The 16,124-nt window shown below is 45.8% G+C and overlaps 1 long non-coding RNA gene across 4 annotated transcripts in view; it reads right to left on the bottom strand.

Annotated features, from left to right (window-relative positions):
• The window catches only part of LOC115497106 (uncharacterized), a 99,531-nt gene that overhangs the window by 30,409 nt on the left and 52,998 nt on the right, over positions 1–16,124 (bottom strand). The window lies entirely within an intron of this gene.

Below are 16,124 nucleotides of genomic sequence, written 5' to 3'. Positions count from 1 at the left end.
ACCGTAACATTTGTGGATCTTGAACATCCACAACCTTATTTGTAGCTTATAATTTGGTTTTCCTTGAGATCTTTGTTGTCTCAAGTTTCTCTACTCAGTTCCTGAAGAGAAATCATGATCAAAAGCTCAGTGAGAACGGTGTGAGTGGTAGGAGCAGGGACAGGACACCTGACATTCCATGAGTGAGGGAACTGCTGGGGCCGCAGGGGTGCTGAAGCCAGGGATGCACCCCGTGTGCTCCTGCACTTCCAGCAGGTACCCAGGACCGGGAGAGTCATGTGAAACCAGACACTTGTGCCTGTAAAAGCAGCTGCAGTGGGCAAATGGTTTAAATTAAAGAGCGAGCCAATCCAAATTTCTCCCTGAGAAAAAGGAAAGGGATGGAACGCAGCTATCTGAGAGCAGCTTTTGGAGTTGTGGGCTCCAAACAAAGCACTCGCAGGTGCCCGAAGGAAGGATATTTGCACTGTGCTGGCTTATCAAACCACATGATTTACAGGGATGTGGGCAGACACTTCTCGAGCCATCTCAAGTTTAACTGGGCTGGGTCCATCCCTTTTATCTTTTGAACAAACTCTAGCTTCAAGTTTCACTTCTTACTAGACGTGGCTTACACCCTGTGGAAAAAAGGACAGATCCTGTCTGTTCCACGTTTGCTCAAAACCGGATTTTTAGTAAATCAGATGCCTCTGGCTCTGGTTGGATAGAGCCTGGTGCTGGAAATGGGTGTGGGAAGGAAGGACTGAGAGTTAAATAAGGGAGTAAAAATATGGAAAGAGAAGGTTTCAAGGCAGAAGTTCAGCCTCCATTATCATGGCATGGAGAAAGGGAGGGCACACATTGCCTAAAAAATTGCAGGGGCAGGTAACTTCAGATTTCAGTAACAAAGTCATACTGGGCCAGTTTACAGGGATCAGTGCTTCCCAAACTAACTTGCCACATGTCTGTTTTCAACACCAGCCAAATGGGGGCAGGGACTGTTGGGTGACTCCTCTCAGGGCCAAGCAGCAGCACTGTAGGGTTTGATCTGTTATTGTCTCAGCTGTCCAGACCAAATTGTCCAGTTGATAATGATCCATCCAGTTTTTCTACTGGTGTTCCCAACTTGGCCTGGGATCTCCAGGCCAGGCTGTTTGTTTGTTTGTTATTCTCTATTCCCATGTAAACCCTTCCCAAGTCCCCAGCCAGAAGTTCTGGTCCTGCACAGAGGAGAGGAGCTTTTCGGTTTGGGAGCTTTATTGCATCTGAAAGGATAAAAGGAAAAGCAGCAAACATCCATTTCAGCCATAACCAGGAGGAAAAGCACAACAGAGACCCACCCTGGACACTGAGGAAACTCCTGTGGTGTCATCCTGCTGCCTACAACTACAGTGAAAGTAAACATTTAATAGGGCAACCCAAAGATAATGTGACTTTTAAAGCACTTTTCTCCTGTACCTTTGGCCTATGCCTGTATCTGTGTATAAACCACTGTATTTTCCACATTTGGCTTCTCTTGATCTCCAGTCTGCTACTGAACTGATGTCAGACAGCCCCTGGTTGCCCTCCACTGACTCATCCCATGCTCCTTGGGCTGCTCAGAAAGTGGGTGAGTTATTATTTAAGTAGGAACTAAATAACAAACATAATGTATAGAGAAATTTGGCTACAACCTCTTCGGCTTCTTTACTGGATTTTCACAGGGGTTCAAGCATTAATTTTCAAGCTGGCAGGAATTCTGTGCTTGGTTCCCCAGACCCAGTGGTGGTTGCCTGTTGTCCCCCAGTGCTGATATGTGGAGTGCACAAATCTGTCACGGCCCATTGGTGGAGAATGGAACTTTTTAGCTCTCATTGTCCAGGTCTGCTCTTCAGTGAGGCCAAGTACCAACCTGTGTGGGAGTTTGCACCAAATTCAGGATGTGGGGGCCTCAGAGGTTTGGAATAACCCAGAGGTGTTGTGGCGTGTTTTGCTTTGAATCCATGTTCGCTCCCTGTTCTCCCTAATCCCCTTTCTTGCCCAGTTGCTAAATTTCCCAAACCCTTCCCTAACCCCCTCCCTTCCAAGTTGTCAATCCTCCCTATCCCTATCCCTTTCTCCAGAGAGTTCTGTGTCTGTCTTGTTGCCCTCCACACCCCCTTTGTTGCTGTGTATTACCCGCCCCCCCATATTCCCCGATAGGCTCATAAACTATTTGCCCCACCTTATACTCCTCCCTTTCCATATCCTCACTGGTTCACTTTCCTACACCCCTACGCCTGAGCTGCTGTATAAAATCTTCTGTTCACCCCGCCCCAGTCTTGTCTGGGAGCTCAGGAATAAATCCATTTTGTCCCCTGTGTGTCCCTGCTCTGTCCCTGCCGATCCCTGGGAATTGCAGCACTCGCAGGGCACAGCGCGCGCTGCAACACAGGGAGCAAGCCAGTCCTGGCATCAGAGTCACCATCTCACCCATTGCTCAGTGGGTTCCAGATTTGCTTTCTCAGTTCTTTTATTAAAGAGGAAAAGATTCGGGGTGCAGAGTAGTGTCAGACAGTGATACTCCCCACTCTCTTGCCATCTTTTCCCATGGTGTTGCTATTTTGAAGCAGTAAAGGAGAATAGTTTGCAGATCTACCTTTGCTCATAAACTGACACCTTAGTTCTGTTCTTTCCAGGGAAAATTAAAACCAGGGACTATTTCTCTGATATCTTTGGCTTGTTAGAGCAGGACTTTCTGTTTTGGTTTGTCCTTGCCAACCCTAGAGCTGAGAGCAATGTCTCTGACGGGGTTTTCTGACCGAAGCAGTGTCCCTGCTGCTGTGAGGACACACAGCAGAGCCTAACTGCTGAGCTGGGACTTGTTTAGCCCGAGGCTCCAACAGTCTGAAATCCAACTGGCAACACCAGTGAGGATTCAAGGACAAGAAACAGGAATTCACTGAGTTAAAGCACTGTGAGCAGAACCTGCAGTGTGATGCTCACCTGTGCAATGGCTGGGTTAGTTATGGGAAGTCTGACTGTTCAGCAAGAGGGACTTCCAAGATTTCAGTTTCAGGGACTGCAAAGAGAACTTCCAGACTGAAATCATCATTGCTGCTCATGCAGAATAATGTGACTTGGATTACTCAGTTTATTTTTAGAATAAAAAGATGCTTTCCTGTTTCCAACTTAGCAAAGCCACTGAGAAATTCTGCTTTTCCTGTGGAGTTCATCTTTCACAAAATCCTTATGGTAATACCTAAATATTCTTGTTATCTCCATGACTTCAAGAAGCCACAATTCACCCACAAGTACTGCAGAAAGTACCTTCTTCTTGTAGACTGGAATAGTCTTAAAGTCCCATCTTTAATCTCCTGAAGAGCAAAGCCAAAAATTACTTAAGTAAAACTGGTAAATACTTTTTCATATTATTTTAATACTGCTATTGGGAAAGGGAGGGTGTTGGGCATGTTTAATATTTGTAGGTAAAGAAAATATTTTTGCTTCAAAGAATAATTTTTATATATTGTGACGAATTCAAATGACATGGCAGGATTGGGGTGGATGCTTCAAAATCCTCAGCATCCCAACACCAGCAGCCCAACATCCACTCCTGGATCCACAACAGCAGTTTCACCTCGTAAAGAGTATTTGTCTGTTGAGACTATCTGCTAGAAATTCATCACAATATTTAGACTGGATTCTGAAACGAAATTCCCACAAAATACCAGGTTACCTATAATAACACTCACTGTGCCAGTCAAAAAATACCCCTACATTAAAAATAAGTATTATTGAGATCACCTACAAGTACTGCTTAAGTATAAATCCAGGGGAGTTACATTGAGGAAAAGCAAGGTTATGTTCTGCTTTGGAAGAATTAATCTGTAGCAAGTATCCTGAGGTTTTTCTTTTTTATCTCAATGTTTTTCCACTCATTGTTTCGTTCTCTTTGAATGAACCAGAGTTGACAAATTGGCCTGGTGCTATCCAAGCCACATGCCGCTTGACTTCGTGGCACTTGTGGTTTTAGAGGATTCATTGTTTGCAGAGACAATCTCTTTTTCCGGGAAGATCAGACTTCTGATGCGATCCCATGAAACCCACAAACCACCTCCCTGCTCAGACCTTCAGGCCTGGGGTAATTTTTCTCTTTCTGCTGAATTCTTGGCAAATGTGTCCGATCACAGGCCATAACTAGAATCCTGAAGAACTCTGAAAAATTTGTTTGGCAAAATCTCTCAAGATTGTTCTGCTTAATCTGCAGATGGCTTATTTCAGGTCCCACGCAACTGTGGAAAATGGCTTTCCTCTTAATTGGTGTCCCCACCCTTCTCACCAGGGATACACTAGTGAGGAATGAAAATAGCTGTGGAGTATCTGAGAACTCCAAGAATAATTCTTACCACCTCGTATCAAGCACATTCCTCTTCAGATCACTTAAAAGTCAAAGAAGCACCTAATTCTCTTTCCAACATGCCAAACTAAGTTTAAAACTCAACAAGTATTGTATTGCCCACCAAGGCTGATTGTAGATGATCCTCCCCAATTCATGTGGGACCCCATTGATTGCAAGGATGACACTGCTTACTCGAGGCATCAAAGTGGTGTTTGTGTTGACATAGGAAATATGGGACAGGTTTTGTGCTGAAATTGTGCAGCATTCCCCATGAACACCATCCCCAGGGATGTGGATGGCAGTTCACCTCTAGATGTAAACCTGCAGTGGAGAAAAGGGGTTTGCTTTGAGCTGGTGCCTTGAGTCAGCAGCCAGCACTGTGCAGACAGAAAAGATCTGGGATTTTCACACCATCATCTGTGTCCTTTGTGGACATTTTTGGGGAAAGGTGTCAGATAGTGGGGAGTATAGCCATCCAGGGACATTGAATCATGGACTCACAGAATGGTTTGGGTTGGAAGGAACCTTAAAGCCCATCCCATTCTACCCCTGCCATGGCAGGGACATCTCCCACTGTCCCAGGTTCTCCAAGCCACAGTGTCCAACCTGGCACTGCCAGGGATCCAGGGGCAGCCACAGCTGCTCTGGGCACCCTGTGCCAGGGCCTGCCCATCGTCCCAGGGAATAATTCCTAATTCCCAATATCCCATCCATCCCTGCCCTCTGGCAGTGGGAAGCCATTCCCTGTGTCCTGGCACTACCTGCATATGTAAAAGTCCCTCTCCATCTCCTTATGGATTTGGTTATTATGCACTGGTGGTGGTTATATTTTCATTCTTGTTATTCTGGTACTGAAGTCACTCTTGTGCCTGCTCAGGTAGAATAACTCAATCCAGCATTGTTTAAGGAGCCAGCCCTATGCAATAGATACCAAATAACACATCCCAAAGTGCCCCTCTAGTGAACACTGTGAGCACAGGGTGCCCTTGCACACACGCTTGGAAAACGTCACCACAGCAGCGAAAATGAAAACCTGCTTGGAAATCATTTGCTATACAGGAACCAGAAATCACAAAGGTGGATCTATAGCATTTTAAGGAACAGCCAGACACTAATAAACCCTCCTCAAATCCCTGTTCTCCCATCCAAATTTTGTGTACTGTAATAAACAGCATCAGGGGGTGGATACAGTGAGCAAACCCAGAATAATGACATGTGTAAAAAGCTGCTTCCCAGCATGGCATTGTTCCAGAGTTACATATGGAAATTAATATACTAATTAATAAGGGGTCATGAAGCACTAAATATTGAGGGCAGGCAGAAATTGCTGGAGTGCTTCTATGGCACGACACACTGGGGGCACAGAGATTGGCAAAGATGTGGTAAATGTACAAAAATATTTGGAAAATTTTCCTGTCTTTCCAGTCCAATCCTCTGTCTAAGGATTATATGCAAGTGTTTCACAGCACTCCAAGCCAATTTAGAACAATATGATAAACCAACTACCAATTCCACTCTGTCTCTCCATGTCCAGCATTCTCAGATGCTGATGGAGCAAAGAAACTAAAGGGAAATAAACTGATAAACATGCCAGAAAAAAATTTTGAGGGCTTATAATTCAGATTCAGTGAAAAAATTATTTTTCATCCCTATTTTCTACTTTCCACCAAGAGGTACAACATCCAGCAAGTTGGAACAATGTTGGCTGAGCAAGCCCTGAGCCAGGTAAAAGCTGCCCTTCCACTGGGAACACAGCAAGCATCCTTGAGTTTCTGATGTACCCCCATTCCAGCTGGTTTTCTACCTAAAAGGAACAATGTCAATTTTTACTGCAGGAGGATTTAGCCCAGACAAGTCCAAAATGAAAGATGTAGCCAGATTGTTTGGGAGGTTGTTTGATTGTTTGGGATTTTGCTTGTTTTGGTGTTGAATTTTTCATAGACTGATCATGGAAAATGTTAATCCTGAAATATTTTCAGAAAAGGTAATGTTATAATAGAGAAATCCTCTGGCTGCTCCCAATAGTTAAACCAAGGAACAAGAACTATCCTTCAATAGCAGCTCTGGTATCCACCCAAGAAAAATCCTATCAGACCAGCCAAAATCATGACTAAGAAGAGACTGAATTCACAAACATGTTATATGTGCAAATGTTAATCCTATGGTACAATCCTTCTTCCAAACCCAGTTGTGCTTTGCCAGAACCCCTTGGGGCAGGAAAGCTTTGGAGCAGTTGCCCACTCAAGGTTTCCACCCAACACTTGGCCACGGCAAAAAGGACACATGACCAGGGCTGGGAAAGAGATAAGAGGGAATGAGAGCTCCAGTGAGACACCCACTGCTTTTACCATCTCTGGGAGGGACAGAGAGCTGTGCACAACAGAACTGCCAATGGCAGGGCAGAGGAATCAGAGCTGTAATCAAACTATGTTTGAATCACTGGTACCAAACCCGAAGCAAGACAATGTCCTCAAAAGTGGGCAGGAAAGTTGGATTCTGAGCTCTGTCCTGCCCTCAGTCACTCCCTGTGGGCCTGAGTGGGAAAATATCAATTCAATGCCTTGGTTTTCAAGAGCCACACAAGGCTGGGATGGATCTCACATGAGGCACACGAGCAGCACAAGGCAGATTTTTGTCATGCTGGTGCAGCTAGCTCTGGGTGAGCTGGACTGGTGCTACTTTCCCTCCTGCACAGTGGGTTACAGGCACCAGGCTCATGGTAGCAGCTACTAAACCTCCCCGAACCTTCTCAGGACTAGGAAATGACACTAAATAAGCCTCATTTTATCTACATAATTTTACATTTCCTTTGAAAGGTAAGCTGCTTCCTAGACAGATTCTCACAACAAAATCTTTGAAGCCCTGTTGTGCCAGTGGCTTCATCCTCTTCACTGATTCACAGCCCTGAGGTCTCTGCAACCTGTCCTGCATCACCACTGCCCTCACTGTCCCAAATCTCAGCGGTCTCCTGCCAGGTGACAGGGATCTGTGGGTAGCTGAGTGTCTCCCCTCTGTCTCAGAGCCCTTCAGAAGGGAGAGGCTGCTGGAAGTTTGCATTTCAAGAAGAGACTGGATGTCTTTATGGGAAAGAAACCTCTGGAGGGCTGGGGCACAGGCAGTGCAGGCCAGGGAGAGCCTGCAGCTGCAGAGGGAAGAGCACAGGAGGAACTGATGTGTCTCAACTCTTCTCTTCAGGACCTCCTGGAGTTCAGCATTGGAGAGAGGACCTTTGGGCTGAGGAAATATTCTCTTTATTTGAGGAATAAGGAGAAAGAACTTGTCTTCACAGCTACTTAAGAGAACTGGGCAGAAGAACATGTCCTGGTCCCCGGGTGCCAGGCAGGTGCTGGTGCCTGGTGTCACCAAAGGCTGGGTAGAGCTTTTCCCCAGGTCTGTCCAGCTGAAGGAAACTGGTGATGATGCAAAAATAGGATGTCAAAGCAAAAGAGAGAAACAACAGCTCTGGACAACACAAGCAGCTGCTGCAATAAAGCGTGTCAGATGATGTTGCCTCCACTCCAGGACTCCAATTGTTCCTTTAAAACTGGAGTTTTTTGGAGAAAAAAGTTTTTAAAAGCTCATTGAGCTCACACAATATCAGTAAATTGTCGTGTTCAATATTTTTGACTCTGGAAGAAAATCTGGTCTAAACTTTAAACCTCTGGAAAAGTTGACACATATCATTACAATACATTGCATACTGGATGCTTGACCCAGTGATGGATGAACTGCAGAAGAATGGAGCTATCTGTTGGGGTTTTATTTCAGAAATAAGGCTAAAACATGAGGGTATCAAATTAATGAGAATTTTAGCCCTTCCTGGGGCCTCTGGTCTTGGTTTCATGATTGATGCTAAAAGAGGGATCTCAAATTCAAGTTTTTACAAGGGTAGGTGACCAATCAATAACTAAAACTTGGACAGAACCCTCCCAGAAGACTTCATGAAGCCCCTCACAAACCACAAGAAAAGTGCAAGGAAAATCACCTACAGAATGTTTTAAACAAAATATAAAGAATATGAAATCAGAAGCAAGGGATTTAAATACTTCAATCACCAAACTAAGTCTTAATATTAAACTGAAAACTCTGACCATGACACAGAGAATAATTTGGAGAGAGGTTGTTTACAACATTTCATGAGGAACTAAAATGGGCTTCAGAGAGGGGTGAATTTGTGTAGAATAACTGGATGGTTTGGGTTGGAAGAGACCTTGGGGATCATCCCATCCCACCCCTGCCATGTCAGGGACACCTCCCACTGTCCCAGGCTGCTCCAGCCCTGTCCAGCCTGGCCTTGGGCACTGCCAGGGATCCAGGGGCACCACAGCTGCTCTGGGCACCTGTGCCAGGGCTGCCCACCCTGCCAGGGAACAATTCCTAATTCCCAATATCCCATCCAGCCCTGCCCTCTGGCACTGGGAGCCATTCCTTATGTCCTGGCACTCCATACTTACTTGTTAGCAAGTAATTTCTCTCCATCTCTTTTGTAGGATATGAGACACAAAAATCACCCCTCTTCCTGAGGTTCCATCAGATCCAGCCTCTCACACAAAACTCCAGGTGACAGAGGCTCCACAAGCTGCACTTCATCCTCATGGACACAGTCCCTGAAGACCTGGAACACCTTCCTGGAACCAGGGCCACACACTCCTGAGCTGGAAGAGACCTTTTTGTTGCCTTTTCATATTTCTTTTATAAAACTTACTCTGGGGCCTCTGTTGAAGTGCCAGGGGTGACAGAAAGCAGCAAGTGAAGGAAGAAAGCCGCTGGCAGCAGGCTGTGGATGTTGTGCAAGAGATCTCAGAGTTGGAGATGGTTTGCAGCACAGACACCAAGCACCCCGTAAAATGTTTCAGATCTCCTAAGCACAGCTCCAATAGGCTTTGAAGTGTCGACATCACATAAAATAAAATGCATTGCTGTCCAAGTTATCCCATTGGTTCCCCCCCCCGCCAACTTTGATGGCTTCTATAAAGCATTTTATATGGTTGAATAAATTTGAGTAACTCTTTACAAGTAAATCAAACCAAAATGATTAAAAAAAAAATTGGATGCTAGCTACCAGGCTCTCGAAAAAAATCCCGTGTGTTTCCAAATATTCTGAGTACAAGATGGTGTGATGCAGCCTGGTGGGTAAACAGTCCTGAAGATGAACCTCTCCAAGGCACTGGGGTTTTTCAGCCTCAGATAATCACTGCTTCCCAAATTAAGGATTAGCTTTGTGATTAATTGACAGCATCTATCAAAAAATCAATTCTCTTGCCTCTCACTTACATTCTGTCCTTTTGTGCAAGTGGTTATGTGAGGTTTTCAAAAATAAAATTTGCAAATTAAGATTAATTTCTAACGGGATCCTTGGCCAGATCTCCCTCTATGTTGCAGCAGATGGACTTTTGTGTGAAATATTTTTCCTTAGTTGCTATAGAAACATGCCAACATATTTCTGCTTAACTGATTTGCTGGAGAACTGTTTGTTGTGTTGCCCAATGCTGACAGGAGTGAATCATTTTTAGTCTTCAGTCAAGGCTGATTAAAACCTGGTCTCTGTGTGTCTAACTGCTGCAGAATGCTGCTTACAGGGGGGACATCCTGCTAAAGTCATTATGGCTGGGACATTTGCAGCATGCCTTGAAGTAAACGAGGCAGGTGGAAGGTTAAAGCTACAAAAATTACTAAAAGCTGAGAAAAACTCAAGGCTGAAACACAACTGGATGTAAAAAAAAAACGGCAGAAAATTTATGATGACTTTAAAAAATGTGATTTATAGGATAATTGGTTCTAGAAGCCAGTTATGATGGAAACAATCCCCAAATGACATTTTCACACGAAAGAACAGGTCATATGCCTTCCAAAAGGTGCTTGAAGGAATGAACCAAGTCCAGCTGTGTCAGGGGCTGCAAGGACCGTGCCCACAGCCAAGAGCAGCAGGTCTGGCCCCATGCACGTCTCCCACCACAAACACAGCTCAGGGCATCCCCCCTGTGATGTTTCCTACTAAATCAGGGAGGAAATGCTTTGCTGTTCATACCCCAGTGAACCCAACCTCATCAGCAGGAAACTGAAGATGAAGGAGGCAGAGAATCTCAGACTGGTTTGGATTGGAAGGACCTTAAAGCCCATCCAGTGCCACCCCTGCCATGGCAGGGACACCTTCCACTGTTCCAGGCTGCTCCCAGCCCCATCCAGCCTGGCCTTGGGCACTGCCAGGGATCCAGGGGCACCACAGCTGCTCTGGGCACCCTGTGCCAGGGCTGCCCACCCTGCCAGTGTGCAGGTGTGTGCCTGATCCAAGCATTTCCTCTCTGTGTGAGTCTGTGTTCCAGACCCAGGAGGTGCAGCCTCAGAAATTGAAGTAAAAACCTTTTCCCCTCAGTGTCCTAGGAGCTGGTGCTGAGGACTATTTCACCTGTTCTCCCCCAGCCCTGCTTTGCCTCCGTTCTCCCCCTGTAAAGCTCAGCTGAGGACACTGTTCACAGGCCACTGCTGTGGGACCTATTCCTGAATCTTCCTGTGAGAAGGAAATGATCACACAGTGGTTGGAGGCTCACAACATCTCAGGAAGGTGTGTGGAAAAAAGCAAACCCTGAGATTAGACAGAGGAAGCAATTCCCACTTCTGTCAGAAGCCAAACTGAGATACAGCCATGCTATTAAATTGCGTCATAAATTTAAATATAGATTTCCCTGTTTTGACAATAATCTGATATGTAATTGAATGTTTAAAATATGTTTTTTAATGAACTTTACTGCAGAGCTGGCTGCCCAGCCCACCTTTTATGAGCAACCAAGAGATCTGCATCTCAGGGTTAGCTCTGAGCCCTGTGCTCGTGAGCCCTCAGAGTTGTTTATAACAGCCTCTTTAACTGGCATTTACTCCCTGCTTTAACATTTTCCTCATTTCTGTCCCTATTTTTGAAGCACACTCCCACAGTGGCAGCTTTCCAACTCCTCTTACCTCCAAGAGAAGGCAGGCTACCAGCTACCTTTATAGTTGTAGCCAATTTTTCTGCTTGGACAGCTTACAGGGGATATTAGTTGATGGAATAGTTGATTCTCTGCCCATGGCAAGCATATGAGTCATCCCTCCAAAAAATATAACCTTGCTGTCCCTCTTCGAGGCATGGAGAGGCCTGGGGGGCCAAGAGGCTCTCTGGATACAGCTAAGGTTGTAATGTTATTTCTGTTATGCACAAGGTTTGTATGATTTAAAGGTAACTTGCAGGAAATTGGAGGACCAGGGAAGTCCACCCAGCAGGTGGTTTGGTTCTTGGTCCCATGAAGTTACTCACAAGATACTCTGGAGGAACACAGGCAGAAGAGGCAAACACAGCTCTCATCCAGGCTCCTTCACTGCCCAGCTTGGAGCCCTCGAGTGGTTACTTGGATTTTCATCACGTAGTGCTCTGCTGTCTCCCAGCACATGCAAATGCAAATCTCCACCCTCTATGCCAGTTGGGAAATTGGCATTTTTATGCCTGAGGCACAAGGATCTGCAGCAGAAGACAATCTCTCACAAAGAAATCTTCAGTGTCCCCCTCTGCCTTGCCGAGCCTGCACATCGAGAAGAGGACACAATCCAGCCAGGAGCAACCTCACTTCACCACAGAGTTTGTAGAATTACAGCAGGGCTTCAGCCTTGGGGGTTCAAATACCCTCTGATGGGGGAAGAAGCAAGTTTGGAGACATTTATTAAATTGATTCTCCAGGCACCTCTAAAATAGTAACAGTAAAGAAGTCAAAATTCCCTCTCAGTCCTCATATATCTCTGTAGTTGTGGAGCATGAACTTTTCTGGAGGCTCCAGTCCTGGAAAGTGTGATGCCTGTTAATTTGGACAGGTAGATTGTCCCATTGAACTCCATCAGATGTCCTGCAGATTGATGGAAAACACTGCTCTGCTTTCTTTGGCATTGGGTGACAGTTTGGAAGCATTCTTCAAGAATTATAAAACAAAAAAAGATGTTGGCTGAATGTCCTATTTCTGAAAAGAAATGAACTTCTAATGTTCATCCTCATGAAAGACACTCCTCTGTCAGAGATAGGAACTGGGCAGGCCCTCGGTCTCCTCCAGGATCCTCGTGCTCTTGGGTTCCTTGGTTTGCCAGAGATCATTGTGCCTGTCCCATGAGTTCCAGGGAGCTCTTGCAATCATCAAAGTGTGGTTCTGTTCTCCTGCTCTTTGCCTTTCAGCGCTGATGGAGATGTGGATGAGTAAAGACAGATGAGGGCTAGGCACAAAGCACCAAGCTCCAAATTTCCTGTGAATTTAACAGCAGAGCATTTGGAAGTGTAACAGTTCTCCTGTCACAGGAACTCAAAGCATGGATCAAATACCAAACAGAAATGTTTGGTAAAAGCTCTGAGGTTTCCCCTGCCACAGGAGATGGAAGATTTTGGGAAGTGAAGTTCTACATTATTCTTTTACCCTTTCTTCATGGAAAGGGTGGTCAGGCTTTGGAAGGGGCTGCCAGGAAGGTGTTGGAGTCCCCGTGCCAAGCCCTTAGGATGCACTACCCAAGGACTTGTTCCCGTTCTGGGAAGCCTCCAAAAGGAAGCATATCTTTTCCATTATCCCAGAAATCCTTTGCCCACTCTGGTAGGTTCTTCTGCATTGAGCAAATCTCTTCCTCCCTGCTGATTACTCCCCCTCATAATTATAGCAAGTTCTTCAGCATGTACCCCCTGCATGAAACAAATTTTTGCCATAACCATAATTCCAGATCAACCGTCCATCGTCTCAGCTATTCAGCCTCAGAGTTAATATTATTTTATAGTGTATTTGAAGCAACCCTAATCCCCACCCTGACTTGATTCCTGGGTTTCTGTGGAAGCCACCGGCCTCTGCTTCCCTGCCAAGGGAATGCCAACTCCTTAGATACAAGGTCTCTGGAAAGCAGCTGTGACTGTCCCTCCTCCAGGAATATTTTTGACAAGGCAGAGAGGAAGCACACTTCTAGGCTGACTTGGCTTTTCCCCATGATCACACAAGTCAGAATTTTTCAAGACAAGAGAATACCATCTTTTTCCATGTTTGTGCCTATCGTGGTAACATTTAGCTGTGAAAAGGGCAGAGGATATTTAATTTGAGAGAAATCCATAAACAAGAACTACCTTATCCAGGGCAGAACTCCATAAGTTCTGAAATGTTTTGGAGGTAATGTGGTGACTCTTTCCACCTGTAACTTCTGGAAGGGTTAGTGGTGGGTGTGAGAATGATGCCCCTGCCCACGGCCCCTCTGAGGAGTCTCTGGGCTGAGCACCAGGTGCTTCCAGCGACCAGCAGCAAGGAATCCTCCCTTTGGCTTGGGTGGGAGGCTCTGCTGTAAATACAAATACTGGTTGTTGCTGTTTTCAGAACTACAGTGATGAAGAGGAACAGAGAGATTTGGGAACTTGGCAGGAGAGACCCAAGGCTGTAACTCTCTGGACTGGGAACTTTCTGCAGAGCCAGTGGGACCTGCTTCCTGAAAGTCACAGCCGGTGCTGCCAAATGATTCTTAGAACAAACTCCCTGTGGGACTGCACCAAGACTGCACTACTGAGTAGCACCAAATCCCAGGAACTGCAGGGATGCTCTATCAAGGGTTTTCTGTTAGTCCCTTGGAAGTAGAACCAGTAACAGACTGCATTCAGCAGAGTAAAAAGATATTTTTAAAAATATTTTTAAAATGCTGCTGAAAATTAATGATACTCTTAAAAATGCCAGGGTCGCACGAACTGTCCCATGCTGCCTCATGCCAGAACTCCACATAGGCAGTAGATTATTAGGAAAAAACCTGTAGTGTTGTAGTGATGATGGCCCAGGTACCCCACAGGCTGGGAGAGTGACACCAGTGACCCTGTGCAGAGCTGGCAGCCTGTCCTGCTGCCCCGGGCTGTGACACAGAGGTGCCCCCAGGCTGTGACACAGAGGTGCCCCCAGGCTGTGACACAAAGGTGCCCCCAGGCTCAGGCTGGCACACAGATGTGACCCCAGGCTGTGACACAGATGTGCTCCCAGGCTGGGACACAGAGGTGCCCCCAGGCTGTGATGCAGAGGTGCCCCCAGGCTCAGGCTGTGACACAGATGTGCCCCCAGGCTGTGACACAGAGGTGCTCCCAGGCTGTGACACAGAGGTGCCCCCAGGCTCAGACTGGCACACAGATGTGCAGCCCATGGCACTCGGCCAGGGCTCCCTTGCTGATTTGGATGCATTCAGCTGCAGGTTGCCACTACATTTGACATATGTCACCAAAAGGAACATCTGACAGCCACGGCAGGAACTGCAAACATTGGTTTCTCCCCTTCCCCCTCCTTTTCTTGATTTGTGAATTCATTTTGGTTGGGCTTATGTTGCTCTTGTGTTTTATTTTAGATTCACTCAGATACTCATTAAAGGCATATTTGAGTTTAATGCATGAATGTTCACACGACAAATGCAACATGAGATGCAACACCAGGTTGCATCAAAGCTGCTGCCAGACTCTGACACAGAGACAAACAATCCAGGCAGAATTCATCCAGAGCTTTCCCAACACAGCCGTGTATGTACATGCAGTTACATTGTGTGAAAGCAAAACCCACAAATTTTATTTTAAGCTTTTCTCCAGGCAACACACCTTCTGTTATTAGTCTAATTTCCCTGGATCTCTCTGGGGAAGACAGTCTACTTTTTTTCCCAGTGCTTTCTCCCAGTTTTCTTGGTTATAACAATTACGCTTTATCCAGCCTGGGAGCAACGAGTTCTCATTTGCATTAATCACGAGTAACCAACATATGCAGAATTCCAAACGTGGTGTGAATCCTATTGGAAAAATAATTCCCAGTGAGACATAGAAATGTGCTTTTCTTCACCATGTGCTCACACAGCATTAGCAGGACAGGTCCCTGGGGCTGTAAAAGGGATCTGACCAGCCCAGTACTGGAGCAGCCACTGTGACAGGGAGTGCAGGAGGCATCAGCATGGCTGTGGATTCTGTGGGTGAATAGACCCAGTCCTTGTTCCCAGGCTGCTGGGGGCAACCCATGCTCCTGAGGATACTTGGGGAGAAAAGCTCCACCACTGATCAGCTGTGGGAATGAAGAACTCTTGTGACAGTACGACCTGAAGAGTTTTACAGAGTAATCTTGGATTAAGTTCCTCAGCAGCTGGAGTGGAGTTACCCTGATAGTTCTTGGAATAAAAAATGCTGCACAATGGAAAACTTGGAAGATGAGTTTGACACAAATCCTCAGCTTGTGCAAGTGCCCATGGCCCCTCTGACTCCACCTGAATTGCCTCCTCTCTTCCAGGTGAAGAAGCTCTCCACCATCACTTTAAGAAAGCTCAAGAGTTGTAGCTGCTGCCATTTACTCCCCAAAAACCAGACAGTCCACTGAGGTAAATCACTCTGCCAGCACAAGAATGTCTATCAGCAGAGATCTGACTTTAAGTTAAATTCTCATGCAGAAGTGTTACCTGGGTTCCTGAAAACTGAGCCCTCAGAGTGTCCCAAGGTGTTGGAGCTAAAACACTAAAAACTCTGGGGGTTTAAACACAGCCCAGTTCAATGTGTTGTATTTATGAATAGTACCTGAACCCACCACCTCCCAGCAGTTTACAAAGAGCACTAAATCAAAGACAGTGATGATAAGAATATGCTTCCTTCAGTCTGGTCCTTAAAATTCCTTACTCAGTCCTTGGAAACCTGAAATGAAATATTATTTATGAAGTCCTGCAGTAAAAGCACAGTCTGGGTGAGATAAATTGCTAGCAGCAAGCTACAATTTAAATTTTTTCCCCAAACACAGAATCCAGTCCCTAGTGT

Source organism: Taeniopygia guttata, chromosome 13, assembly GCF_048771995.1.
Source record: "Taeniopygia guttata chromosome 13, bTaeGut7.mat, whole genome shotgun sequence".
NCBI classification, from domain to species: domain Eukaryota; kingdom Metazoa; phylum Chordata; class Aves; order Passeriformes; family Estrildidae; genus Taeniopygia; species Taeniopygia guttata.
This window is presented reverse-complemented; position numbering and strand designations above follow the sequence as displayed.